This window comes from Macrosteles quadrilineatus, unplaced genomic scaffold (assembly GCF_028750875.1).
Source record: "Macrosteles quadrilineatus isolate MER2022 unplaced genomic scaffold, UCM_ALF_1.0 Scaffold_3__2_contigs__length_128488019, whole genome shotgun sequence".
Lineage (NCBI taxonomy): Eukaryota > Metazoa > Arthropoda > Insecta > Hemiptera > Cicadellidae > Macrosteles > Macrosteles quadrilineatus.
Window position 1 is genome coordinate 8,370,453 of NW_026542596.1, and position 15,191 is coordinate 8,385,643.

The window sequence follows — 15,191 nt, forward strand, 5'->3', positions numbered from 1 at the left end:
CTATTAATATTTTACCAAGAAATACATTTTATTAGTTTCCTTGTAGCAGCAAACTCAGGTACTCATTAAACCTAATGTTATTTATAGATTTAATTGAAAATCAATTCAGACAAATGTAAAATCGCTTAGTCGGCAGGTTTGCTGCGGCGGGGGTATTTTACCTACTAACTGACTTAACAAAACGGTTTAAAGTAAAATCTTTTAGGTTTGACAAAAAAAATCTGATGACATGTTGTTAGTTAGGCCTACATTATTATATCATTATGTAGACACATGTAGACAGGCACCTTGACTATTTGATAGAACTAGGCATATTGTGTTATCCACTTCAATCCTATATATTATTAGACAAGCATGCTTCTTGAAAACCTATATTCTCGGCTCGTATGCATCACAGGGAAAATCTACGCATACTGCTAGAAATATAATTGACTGTAGATGTGCACAACCCCGTTATAAATTTTAAAAGGCTCAAAAATAATAACAAAAATTGAATTTAAATTTGAAAAAATAACATGGATCTTTTGGGTTTCCATGCTGGTGGTGACGAAATAACAACATAACAGAAAATCAAAACAAATGGAAGCAATTAAATTCACATGTTTTATTTACACAGCGTGGGGTGAAAATAGAGAAGGTTACACAATACATATTTTTGGTCGAGTTTCCAACCTCGGGGCGACCTCTAGTATCAATGAATATACCCAAAGCTGTTTATTTATACCTGAATTCTGTTTAGCTTCAATAAGTCATTCTAAGAATAGCATTATCGGTATACATTTTTAAGCTGTTATACGTTTTAGCTCTATTTGTTGTACCCGAGCGAGATGGATGCTGTACTCCGTTGCACTCTGCAGGCTGTAGCGTTTGGCAGATGGCTTTGTATATTGCATTGCTGCATCAGTATCTGACGCCGTGCCAGCGACCTGCATACTTGTAACTTTGTCTATTTTGGAAAATTCATCCAGTGGACTTGTGTATGGAATGTCGACAAATCGGGGTTCTAACTTATCACCACAGTCACAGAAGGAAGTTTAACGTCACTGATTTTACTAATTGGACACAGTGGGGAGCGAGCTGATATAGTGGTCCCAGAGGTCCCGGGTTCAAATCCCGCCATTCACTAATGAATCTTATCAAAGTTATATTACCATAAACCTACAGGCCTAGCCAGGACTAAAGTCTTGAATCCGTGAAAGTAGGAAAAAACCATGGGCCACCAATCAGTGAGTGTAGATAAAGTACCTTAAATGTAGATATAATGAGATTACCATATGGGATTAATTTAGTTTATTAGCGAATTTCCTATATAGGGAATAAGCTATTACCGTAGGTCTCATGGTAAGACCTAGACCCGGGACCGATTTACTTTTTCGTTTTGAGGTCCCCAGAGACCAAAAACACCATCCGTATATATGTATATATTTATGTGTCCGTTAGCGCGATAACTTGAGCAAAACCTACGTTTATTTGAACGAGTTCGCAAACCAGCATAATGGGACCATGGGAACAGTGGTTTATGGGGGTTTTATGGGGTAAAAATGGGTTTTTCCCATTTTTTACCCTAAAAACAAAAAATTTTGCAATTTCTTTCTCAACCATTTTGTAGAGCTTAAAAAAAGAAATAATTTAGTATATTGAAGCGCTGTTGTATGCCTAACGGTCACGGAGAAAATTAAAAAAAGTGTAATTTAAAATTCCCATGTTATTCTTATGGAGAAAATGAAAACTGTTGTAGTTTACTTGTTTATGGATATATATTAATAAAATTTGGCAAATTTATTTATTTCATCCTATACTATTGACATATGGTCAAAAAACACTTTTTACCTTCCCCGTAGCAGTAGCAGCAAACCTAAGCACTTGTTAAATCTAATGTTATTTAAATTGGGAATAAATATGTCTTATTTATGGAAATATTTTAGTAAAAATGTAATCAGACAATTTGAAATTCGCTTAGTCTGCAGGTTTGCTGCGGCGGGGGTATTTTTTGGTGTTACAGCTTAAGACTTGAGGCTATTATATTGTGTAAAAATTGTTTTTTATACGAAATTAAGACATTTTGATTTGACCTTGAGGGTGGTTTCTAAGGCCAGTCGTAAAAGTCCAATTATCTATGTCCAGTTTCAACCCATCAAATCTACGACTTTTCTCAGGATTGTACCAGCGACGTTCAGATTGTTTGGCGATATAACCACTCCGCTACCCAGGTAAATTTACACTTTTGATCCTAGAGAAACCTCCAGACTGACAAATCGCGTATTTCTTTAGGAATAAATTGGTAAACCCACGGCGTCAATGATATTTCCATCCCCACAGACAAATGGCTTATTACATGCAATTTTGGATTTCTTAATTAGTAAACCCTTAAACGGTGTCGCTGATATTTCCGCCGGCGAAAGCGGAAGTGGTTATTAGCGGTAGATCGGAACGCGGCGACCGGGTGGCGCGGGCGCGTGCGCGTGTTTCAGTCGTGGGTGTCTGGGCTATTGATTGTAAGGGCTCGGACCTAGCCCTCGTGTTGTATAGACGTGTAGCCGTGTAGACGTGTTGTGTGAATGTGTCTGTGTGTGAACACGTCAACGTACTCTAGGTGACAAGGTAAGGCCATCAAACAACCTAAGCTAGGTAGTTGGTAAACGTTTTACGATTTCTTGGATGTGAATCGCTTTATTGCGGTACTTTCAGGACTAGTTTGTGATCTTGCGATAAAAGGCTTTAATTTTACAGTATGTATTTTTTTCAAATCGGCAATGAGAGCGAATGAGAGATTTTGCAGTAGAACTTATTATTCAGAATATCGTCGGGTTGATCATGAGGAAAGCTCCTTTTTGACGTTTCTTAAAAATGCACCCTAACATCCTAGAGTAGTTTAATAACATTTTACGATTTCTTGGGCTTGGGTCGCTTTATTGTATGAGTGTTAGGGCTGGTTTTTATTCTTGCGATACAAGTAAAGTGTTTCAGGAGGTCAACGCCGCTTCATTAGATGATAAGGAAAGGCGGTTGCATTTTGATGTTCTGAAATGTACGCTGCAGGCCTTGACTATCAGGTTTTAACAAAAGTTTGCTAAAGAAACGGCTGGTCTTTGTCACTAGCTACACAGATCATCACACAATTCTGTTATTACCTTACACTTTTACACTTGATTAGCCTTAATTGTGGTGTACTGTAATTTAAGACTTGCCTATAATAATGCAATATTATGCTTCAGCACTTTGGTTTTTTAGATGTAGTTTTGTTTTCAAATAGGTAATGCAGGTAATGGCCCCCAGTTGTCAGAAAGTTTCCGGTCTATGCTTTTCGTTGACCTTTTTAAAGGTTCTAAACTGGGCCCCAGATGTCCTTGATCATTGGGTGTTCAATTCTCAAGATTAACCGATTTCCTAAGGAGTTCGCATCGCGTTATTATGGTAGGCTCTACTGTAATCGGGTGTTGTTTATAATCATGAGATATAATGCTTTTTCAGTGATGTTTTTGAATAGGTTTTGTTTCTAAATCAGTAACAAGCAAATAAAACACGTTTAACATGACCTCAAATGCTACATTTCAAGTAGTTAACAAGTTGAATTTCAACTTTAAAATAATAAAAAAAAACTACTACTTGTGCCTGATACATATTTGCCCGAAATTCTTCTTGAGCACGAAAACCCGTCATATGGGCATTCAAATGGAGCCATCGCCTTGAATATCATCAATGATTTATTAATATGACGCAGCAACAGAAAAATACACGTTGTAAAAGTTCTGTGCGATTCAGTACGAACTCGGTCTCCGCTAGAGTTTTTAATTTCAGCATATTTATGTACAAACAAACAATAATCGAAAGCTTATCCTCTTGTTCCCAGTAACGGGGTTAAAGGCCTGTCGGGGAATCTGGCACAATCGAGAGGCTAGGAAACACGCAACTAACAGTTGTTCACGCAATTGCATCGTTTTGTCGACCACTTTCGCCAAGACCCCAATGTAAAAATGTAAATAAAATCTACATAAAAATGTTCTGATTCAATCCAACCAACTATTCTAAAGGATAATCTATTCTAATTACAACTAACTATTCTAATTACAATCGTGTCGGTGAGCTCTCGTACCTTTCATATTACCTGAGATTGAAGTTCATTTGTACGTACCCTAATAACATGTGTATGTAAACATCCCGCCCCGCCCCTACTTTACCAAGGATATAAGGACCAAACAATACGATCTAATAAAACTCCTCCTTGGACATTTAATTTACGACTTTCGTCTAATTTCTCGTCACGTTAGAGGTTTCAGTCTAAAATTCTAAATTAGGCCTGTTTGAACTAACTAGCCATTGAGCAATATAGTTGTTTAATATGAGCTGGTCTCTTTGCTTATCAGCACGAGCAGTTCTGCAAGTGCCTTGACTTGGCTTGTCTGTGGTCATCAAATTGAGTAATTGTATCTTATTTGCACGTTAATTGCAAATCTGTGATCTTCATTAACCAATGTATTTGCAAGCCTCTACAATAAATTCGCCTCGATATCAAAGAATTGCTTTTTGTGCTCTTTCCATGTTTTTTTATGGTGATCTAGGCTTACCATTCTTTTTCAAGATAACTTTTTACTAAGAGTTGGCATACTTTAGCTGAAATGACATTATTAACTTGTATTTTTAAAGTAAAATTTCGGATTCCCATGTCATTTTACTACACCAAGAGCCATTTTCACCGCATTCTTATCAAAACTGGTGATCGTATGGCAACCCATGACCTTATCTCTGATTCTATGATTTTCTGATTCTACTGTCAGAATGGATCCGAGAAGGAGGATTAATGTTGTTCAAACCCCTCACTTAAGTTTCGTTGAACCTTTTCTTCATTAATGTACTAATCAACTAGCAAAACTTAGCGAGAAATTTGAACGCAATACCTTCCCTTCCATGTTAGCACTACGGGGAAAAGGTTCACATGTTCTAAAATGAAACAACATTTGTTTCTCGTTACACAACTCATTTAGCCAATTTCAGGCATGGATCTAGTGTATAGTTCATTTTAACATGAAATTGAGTACAATGTTAATGAAGTAGGCCTACCTCCCCTAGAAACTGTCGACTGTCGTAGCTGCGATGAAGGCTTTTAATGGCTATGTTTTTTTTTACAGTCTGAATCCAGAAAATCATCTCGTTTTTTTATATTTATAGTTCGCCCTTCCTGGTTTATATTTAAATTTACATACCTGTTGCTGCGTTTTGCTGTGACAGATTTCTGCATATTTCAGGATACAAAAAATTGTTTCTTTACATAAACGTACTATAATAACGAATTTAACAAAATTGAGTCTATTGTTTTTTGTTGACGCTTTAACGTTTAATACTTTTGAATACTTTTAATACTTTTTTATGAAATGGCGACCATACATAGTAGGTATTTTAAGCCAAGTATGAATGGGGATGAGTGGCGCGATCTTGTAGTCTTGTTAGTGACTAAGACCGACATTCCTTAGACACAGCTGTTAATTAATAGCCCATACAGCTAATGGCAACTAGGGACCTACAGTTTATAGTTGAATCCGAACCACATTTTTCGCCTTTGTATATACGAATTGATCTAATTATCAGGATAGTACTGCGGATAGTCGTAGTACTCACTCGTGCGGACGTTAATCCACACCAGGGAGTATCGCATCCACAGTGCATGCCTATAAATATCCACAATTCGTTACCTCCTAGTAGCTGGATTACAGGACGACTCCACCCGTAACTGCGTTTTGCCGTGACAGATTTCTGCATATTTCAGGATACAAAAAAGTGTTTATTTACATAAACGTACTATAATAACGAATTTAACAAAATTGAGTCCATTGTTTTTTGTTGACGCTGTAACGTTTAACCATAGTTATAAGTAAAGGCATAGAATATTTTGATAAAGCTCTAAAACAGCCAGTTTGGGATTTAAAAAATAACGTACAGTTGGTAGTTTAATTGAGACTCCAGCAGTGTGCTACTGTCAATTACTACTGAACAAACAACAAAAGAGAGGGAATGGAGACGCGGATCTGTCTTTACTATGTTTAATTAGATTGCTGTCGAATGAAACAGAAACGCCTACATTCTAGTATCTTTTACAGTTTGTAGGCCTGATCTTTTACACCACAATTAGTACCATCAAAAACTAAAATAGTATGTTCATAGATAAGTTTGACATTATAAAACAACACTTGGAATGTCTATGTATTATTATTCAAAAGCCAATGACCATTCAGTTGTCTTCATTTAATTTACTAATCGCTATTTGTACTTATTAAATGAATATGTTTTTATCTAAATATTAAACTACGATAAATAAATATTGTTTGTCACTAAAGTACAACAAATTTTAATCAGAAGCGTTCCCCGTGTATTGCAAAGTGGTGAGGAAGCGGAGGTAAATATAATTTAAAACAACTTTTAACTAGTGTTATAAATACATTATAATTGCAATTTCATCAAATATAAATCGCTTTGTTTTAACAGAGGGATGAAGCTAATAACATTTATTCTTCCCAAACAAATACATCATAAACAAATTACTACTGCATTCTTATCACGAGCTCAACGACCAAAGCAAACCAAGTTTGGGAAATACGTGAGGTTCGAAAATACTCTATTGGTCCATGTGAACTGGTTAGACAAATAATACACCATTCTTCAGGATTGATATTCAGCATTATTGAATACAACAAGAAAACGTAGGCATATAATGTAATTCAAAAGGTTGATTTCATAACTGTTTATATATGTTTTGTTGTTACAGATGGTTATGAATCAAACGTTTGGTCTGTGTGACCCATTTGACGAAGGTTTTATGGTTTTATACAACAGTGATTTTACCGCCAAAGCAATACGGAATTTAATTATTTATTTGAAATATATTTACAACACTAATTAGTCTAAATATCGACAAGAGAATAGTGACTTGTTCAATGTAACACCGCGATAAACACAATTATTACATTTTCAGTCTTGCTGTTTTCAAAATCGACATGAAAATACCGCTGTGTCATCAACTTGGGACATCCCGGGAATTAAATAAACTACTAAGCTCGGGAAGCGTATACCTGCCCTATCTCTGTTGTACGACGAATATTCATTTTATGTTAAGGAGCCAGATAAGGATGTCGATTAAATGTAGGTTGAAATTGAAATAGTAGTTTACGCAACGATTGCGTAAAGATAGTTTTAACGACACGAGTAGAAAATTTAAGGTACGAGCCTTGGCGAGTGCCTTAAAAACTTCTACGAGTGTCGTTAACACTATTTACGCGAGTTGCGTACACTACTTTACCTACGACGGTGTTTTAATTACTAAAAATCACTACTCATAACTTCTAAGAGAGGTTATGTTTTTTGTTTATAACCTCTAATTGTCACTGACAGTTATGCAACGAAACATTTTATGCAATACTAATTTCATCAATCAACAATTAAATTGGCCTGAACAGCTGATTAGTTGAATTTCGAATCATTACAATTTTGCTTCTCTTCTCTCAATCCTTGAACCTCATTGGTCCGTTACCCGTGTTGTTATGAGTAAAACTATGCTGTTATGAAAGTAAACAATGCTGTTATGAGATACTTTTCAATTCTAAGAACTGTACACACACTTTATTAGTTTCCTTGTAGCAGCTAACCTAGGTACTCGTTAATCATAAATGTTAATTTAATAGATTAATTGAAAATCAATCCAGGCAAATGGAAATTCGCTTAGTCTGCAGGTTTGCTGTGGTGGGGTTATTTATTTATTTCATTTCTAATTTTTATAGTAATTGATTATTAATTGTTGATATGTTCGTGTTTGTGAAAATGTGTTCCCATCAGCTAACTAATATCAAATAAACAAAAGATTTTGATTGTATATTTTAATTAGCAAAACAACACATTATTTCTCACAAGCGATTTCAACAGTAATTGAAGCCGTCCGCTTACATCCTAATCTAAGGGAATGGGGTTGGAGACAGCGGTTTAGTTGGTATTGGAAACCCATACATTTTTATATGTCCGTCTCAATCGGCTGGGGTAAGGCAAACGCTCGCTCTCATTTTTAAGGATAACATTCGTGTTCGCACCATTTTTGTCTATTTACAAACAACCTTCAGTGGAGACAAATATGTTAAAATTGTGCTGTATATAAATAACAAAAAGTTCGACTACAATTTTTAAATATATAAAATTACAACCACATAAAAAAATAATCAACCGTATTAATTTTTAAACAATAAATTTTTTTTTTCATCAAGATATAAAAGTATAAATTCAATTGGCATAAGGCTTGTGTACTGTACTTGGAAAAGCGGTAACAGTGCCTTTAACACACCTTTAAAATGTAAAGATGAAAGATTAGACTTTGAGAAAGTCCGTTTTTAAGGTTCGAGAGACTGGATCTAGGTGGCAGCTGGTATTGATCTTCGGACTTGTGATAAATGGTCCACGTAATACATCTTCCATTCATACTTGGGTCAACAAGCCCAGTGCCACTAAAACGCCCAGCTTAATTAGTAACGGTAATACGTTGGTAACCCAAGACAAGGTAAACAATTTAATAACGCCACACTGGGTATCTCAGAAGCAGTTTCAGTTTAAAATTGACGGCGTTGTCTTATTTTATGTACTTTATTACAGATTTTAAATTTGTGTTTTTGCTATCTGTTAGGTATACAATAGAAATAACCATGAAAAATTATTGTTGTGCTATTTATTCTGAGAATGTGTTATTTAATTGTGTTCATTTTGATCATGAAGTGCAATTGAGCACTTCATATTTTTGTGGTATTTTGTACCCACTTAACTGTCTCAAGGTTGTCGGTTCGAACCTAAAAAGTCTATTTCGAGGAAACTGAACCCAGCTGTCCTTTATAAAATGTCCAGGTAAAAACTGCTTGTAAACCTAATTATATAAACAGGCTATTCAGTCAAAATAATTTCATCCATATATAGAATTCTGTAAGACAAAATCTTTACCAAAAAATTTTGGACGTCTGGTAAGTTGCAGAAAAATGGGAGGGGTCTTAAATTAAAGGTCTTGACCCCAGGGACTCGAGAAAAATAGCAGAGTTTCCATAAAGTTACCAGAAAACGAGATATAACGTAAAATGGTCTCCATAAGAATAGCATTAGAAGCCATTTTCTGCTAATATTGTTTACTTAATACAGTTGATCGTGATTTATCATCAAGCCAGTACGCAATGTTAACATTTGGATTATACTTATTTGCCAGTAAGTTCAGCAATGTACCATATAAAACCAGGGATAACGTTACCTATAATAATTAAGACTTTTTAGTTACGTTATATAGAATATGGAAATATATTATTTTACTGTGAAACTTTTCAAACTTGTGTTTAACAAGAAATAACCTTGAATAAATAATTAACGAGCTACCTTAATAAACCAGTATTTATTCACAACCAATTATATGTTTGCTGCCTTTATAGTGTGGCCTTGCTTTAGCAGAGTTAAATCTATGTTGTGATTCGAATGATTTATTGAAAATAACATCAACAAAGACAAACAACAAACTGTTTTTTTACACAAAAGATATGGCATATATACAGGGATATCTATTCTGACACATAGATAATATATTTCTTTGTTTGTTTAAATATTAGAATAATTTGTTTTATATTATTGAGCATTTTGGGGACTTATGTCCCTACAAGCCACTAGTTTTACATATTTCCTTTACTCGTATTAAGGTTAACATATTCAGCATTTTGTTTCTGCCTCAATGATAATGCTAATGGTAGCCATAAGACGGCTAAGCTTTCCTTGATCATTGTCCTTTTATTTAAGCTTGACTAAAGAAACAGCAAGTATTTATTGTCAGTATTTCAGTAATATCGTTTCACAGGTTATCTCGCTGCAGTATACACCCTGTATTCATAATCAGTTTCAAAAACGACGCCTAGCACCCCGTTGAAAAGTGATAGGTTATTTAAAATATTTTTTGTTAATATTTGTACTTCATTAGGGATAAATTTTATAAACAAAAACTCATGAAGTTCACCCATATGTTACAAGACAACCTTGTATTGTTACAAGCCCACATAAACATGCTGAAGGGAAATCGTACCAGTGCTAAATATATAATTTGCAGTCAATTAATGATACTCTGTCGCATTCTGTATATCTGATGATATACTGGTGTGCCGTATGTACCGCAGGCGGTGGGGGTGGTGGTTGGGGTTGTAAATAGAGACAATCAATACCAGGCGCTCAGCTGGTTCCCCCTCCCCACCATCTACGTCATCACGTGTCATATTGTTGCCTGCAAGTGGAGGGGGGTGGGGGGGGGGTCATCCCCTTCCCTCACGACTTCATTCTGTTGACGTCGTTGAAATTTATGGATTAATACTTTTTTTACATCTCAAACACTCTTTGTTACAGGAAACTGAGCTGCGCGACGATCTTGTCTATTTCCATGTTAAAAGTCGTATCCAGTTTTAGAAAAAGATTTTTAACTTAGTTAAATTGAATCACCAACAGAGTGTGCTGATATAAATCACTAATTTATGTTGAATACACCAACCTTTAACCTAACAAATCTGAAAAGACTTATTGTTGGTTATCGCTTTGTTTTTCCCCTCCACCTCCACCATCATAGTAAAAACAACTGTGGGGAAATTATAATTTTAGACTGGGCCATACTCGAGTCGTATTCTGCTCTATTACTTTTTAATAAAGGATTTCAGCGTGTCCATCTAGATGTCTACACCAGCATAGAAATATGTCTAAGTCTAAAGATAGTAATGCCATTGCGGCCGATAAGTGATTATAAGCAAGCCAGTGGTGACCTTAGTAATAAAGGTGACCGGTTTCAAATCTAATTTATCAACATTAAACACAGACTGAAAACCATAAAGGTTTCCCTCTTCGCTACAGTGTTAGTGCATACACTAGTGAAAAGTATTAAAGTAAAGTGGCATTTTCAATGAAAGAATTACTTCAGGGAAAACTAGTTCAAACCCATATGTTTTGTGGATATGCAGGGATCGAACCTCTCCATACTGTTTGAGACGCTAACCACTCCCGTGTTCAAGCAGCACACCCGTGTTCGCAAATAACTAAGACCTTGGTTCACTGTTGTAAGTTAAATAACCAAGGACAGCTGGGTTCAGTTTTGAACCACCAGAAAACTTATTGACTTAGAATCGAACTGGCAGTCTTTTGAATGCTAGGTGAGCACTACAACCACCCAGCTGACCAGAAAAAACTCAGTTTCCTGCATTATGGTGGGTGCAACTAATGTATTATGTAGTTTCTTGAAATTCTCAAAATAAAACTTTAAAATACCGTGTTTTTTTAATGATTAGCCATTGCAAATCCGCATTGGCCTAATACCGCGACGGCGGTGAATCCAAATCCATCCATGGATTACGGCAGACCAGTCAGAGGTAGATAATTGAACGGCGACACTTGTGAAAATTGGCTTATCCGAATTGGCTGTCAGCTGTCACTAAGCCAAATTGGCAATGCAGTGTGAAGAGCAAAGCTACGGTGACTTCGAGGGTTTGCGGCATTTTAGACGCGTTTTAGCGAATTTCCCATATTTGTAATTCCGAAAGTAGGAAAAATGTTTTAGTTTTGAGGGATTATTCGTTTAGGTGAGATGGAAAGGATATTGAACACCAAATTCTTGTTATTTAACGTTAATATTACATCCATAAGTGTAAGTTTTAAGTTGGAGACCTATAATTAGTATATTATGTTACTATATTACGTCCGTATATTACGTCGGTTAGCTGTTTATTTAATCAGCTGACTAAGAGCACGGTAAATATACATAAAGTTACTTTTTCGTGTTTAGGCACTGTAAGGGGCAACTTTCCAGCCCATTAATACGGATGGAAAAATACCTGTTTCTGTCTAGTATGATGTAAACATTATTTTCTTTTTGTTTAATTAGGAATTATTTCCATTAATTTATTAATTAATTTAGTTTTGAACTATCAACATTTATATCAGGTTATTTATACACATATAAAAATGTGATTACGCAACGATTGCGTTAAGTTAGTCTTTACGACACGAAACTTCCACGAGTGTCGTAAAGACTATTAACGCGAGTTGCGTACACTACTTTACCTACTATACGACCGTTTTTTAATCTAACAATCTGGTTTTTAATTACTAACAAGCACTACTCATAACTTCTTAAGAGAGGTTATGTTTTCGTTTATTTTCATTGCCCCTGAAAGTGATGCAACGATTGTATAATCAGCTGATTTCATGTAATTACGTGTTTATACAACTTCGTTAAATAATACCTTTGACTATTAATACAACAACACGTTACTTTTTTTTAGTGAATAGGCTAGCAGAATTCTTACCATAAATACTGTATCAAGTACAATTAGGGAAATATTGCATATTTTTTTGGACAACTGAATAATAGTGTAACATTTAATTTACAGTTAGATCTCAGCATCGAATATTGTGGTCCACAACGAGTTGGGTGAAAAAGTGGTTAAGAGGTTTTAAAAATAAACCAGAAGCACATTTTCATTTATCAGTTTAACCTTATTTCGTTTCGTCCATTTAATAAATTGCTAGTATGTAATGTCAATAATGTCATAAGTTTGTTTCGATTTTGGTGGCAAAAGATTAGCACAAACATTTTGTGCTCTCATTTCCATCTCGTCAACTTTACTTTTACTAACTGACATTTTTAAATTAGTTTAATCTAACTTCCTTTAACTTCCACCAACTTAGGTTAAGAATACGCGAATATCAACAGGAACAAGTCGGATCAACAATTGAAATTGTCAACTGATCAGCTGACAGCTGATTAGTTGACGTTCGAAGCATTACAATTTTACTTTTTTCTCTCAATCCTTGAACCTCATTGGTCCGTTACCTGTGTTGTTATGAGATAAACTATGCTGTTATGAAAGTAAACAGCTGTTAAGTAAAACTTTTCAATTCAAAGTACTGAACTGAAATGGCTACTTTAAAAAACGGTCGTAGGTAAACATTATTTTATTTTTGTTTAATTAGGAACTATTTCAATTAATTAATTAATTAATTTAGTTTTGAACTATCAACATTTATATCAGGTTATTTATACACATATTAAAATGTTAACCTCTTTCCGATTGTATCAGGCTATAGCAAGTAGACAATATAAAAGCCTATTTTAAAGCCTGAAGCCCTGTTTTAATGTGTCAACGCAGGTAACGTTTGTTTGCGCTGGTATCAAGTACAGTATAAGTGTGTTTTTTTTGTGAACTGAATTTTATAATGTGGGCTCTTCGAGTATTCTCTGAGGAAAATGGATGTTTTTTTTCAATAGTTTGTAACGATAAATTTGTTAAGTCCAAAAGGCTCTCTATATTATATTCCAAACTGATGTATACCTTAAAATTAGTTTGTTTCAAACAATGTTAGTTCTTCATAAACTTCGAAAATTGCGAAGATTTACATCTTGTTTGTGTTTTACGAAAGTCTTTGGACGAAATGTGTTAAATTTATTTATATTCTTGTCGATAATTTTGTCGGGTGAAAAGGGAATTACTCTGGGAATATAATTCATTCTTCTGCGTCAGTGCAAATCCTAATGTCTGCCAGTGTAATATTTAAAGTATATATATAAAGGACACCGGTGAACTACATACACAATATATTTGAAGTACTGTAGTTTCAAAATTATGAATATCAAGAGGAAACCTTTATCAGACAATATATCCGAGGCGATTATTTAATCTAAATTAGATTAAACTGGTCTGCATTAGTCCCAATACACAGGGCCGAGGATTGTTGAACAAAGTTAAATGCATATCGTGTGATTGCAATATCGTGTTTAACTTCCCAACCCAATCGCCAAAAAAAAAGCAATGGTAATGTGTACTGACGCATTATTAAGTTATGCTTTGTTGTTGATTATATATAACTTACAGTACAGTTTAAGTTCGCATACTGTCGTGCAGAGAGAATCAATTTATTTAGTTGAAGTCCATATTTAAACACTAACAAATTGGGAAATTTATTGAAATTTTTGTCTTGCTAAGTTTTTAGCGAATTTCCCTATAGGGAAGTAGCTATTACCGTAGGTCTCATGGTAAGACCTAAGCCCGGGACCGATTTACTTTTCAATTTGATGTTCCCAGAGGCCAAAAACACCATTCGTTCAAATTTTTATATCTATATATATATATGTGTCCATCCGCACGATAACTTTAGTAATTTTTGTCCGATTTTGATAAAATTTGGTTTGAAGGTGTAAGGCGGCATAAACTTGAATGAGTTCGCGAACCAGCATGATCGGACTATGGGAACGGGGGTTTATGGGGGGTTTTATGGGGTAAAAATAGGTTTTTCCCATTTTTGACCCTAAAAACACAAAATTTCACAATTTATTTTTAAACCATTTTGTAGAGCTTAAAAAAACAAATAATTTAGTATATTGAAGCGTTATTATGCGCCTAATTGTTACGGAGAAAATTAAAAAAAAATTGTAATTTTAAAATTCCTATGTTATTCTTATGGAGAATAAGTCAACTGTTGTAGTTTGCTTGTTTATGAACATATTTTGATCAAATTTGGAAAATACATTAATTTCTTACTAAACCACAGTACCTTTTAATATTTTACATTAAAAAAACTTTTTTACCCTTCCTGTTGCAGCAAACCTAAGTACTCATTAAACTTATTCTGTTTAAATAGGGAATAAATGTGATATTTTTAGGGGACATTTTAGTTTAAATCCAATCAGGCAGATGGAAATTCGCTAAGTCTGCAGGTTTGCTGCGACGGGGGTATTTTTTGTATCAGTATGATGGCGTTAGTTGCCCTTAGTAGAAAATCAAAATTGTCTTGTAAAATTGAAGGAAAACATTCTATTTCTAAATTTCCCTTTTCCGAGTGAAAAACTTGAAGCCATTAGTGTTTTCATTGATGTCCTAGCTTATTTATCTAACATAAATCAATTTAATATTATTAAGAAGATGTGGTATCTGTTTGTAAGTTATGGGTGCATGCGAGTACTATAGGTCGATGGGGTTGGAATCTAACTCACAGGTAGATAGATCAACCCTTTTAAATCAAGGCCTAATCATGTGAAGTTTCGTGGTGGCGTGTTTGAAAGTAAATAGTGATTTATTATGACAGTAAAAACGGATCACGATGAATACATTTTGCACTATTTTCATTTACTTTGTTTTTGTTTCGCTAGATATTTCTTTTATCCTAACAGC

The 15,191-nt window shown here is 34.7% G+C and overlaps 1 protein-coding gene across 2 annotated transcripts in view; it reads left to right on the top strand.

Moving 5' to 3' along the window:
- LOC128988974 (stress-activated protein kinase JNK) overlaps positions 1 to 15,191 on the top strand; it is a 57,376-nt gene that overhangs the window by 14,913 nt on the left and 27,272 nt on the right. The window contains exon 1 of one of the 2 annotated variants that reach the window (XM_054410796.1): positions 2,491 to 2,601. The exons of the other annotated variant lie outside the window; for it this stretch is intronic. The gene's annotated coding sequence lies outside the window, so the exon portion shown is untranslated. Of the gene's footprint in view, positions 1 to 2,490; positions 2,602 to 15,191 lie in introns of those variants that run through there. 2 annotated transcript variants of the gene reach the window in all.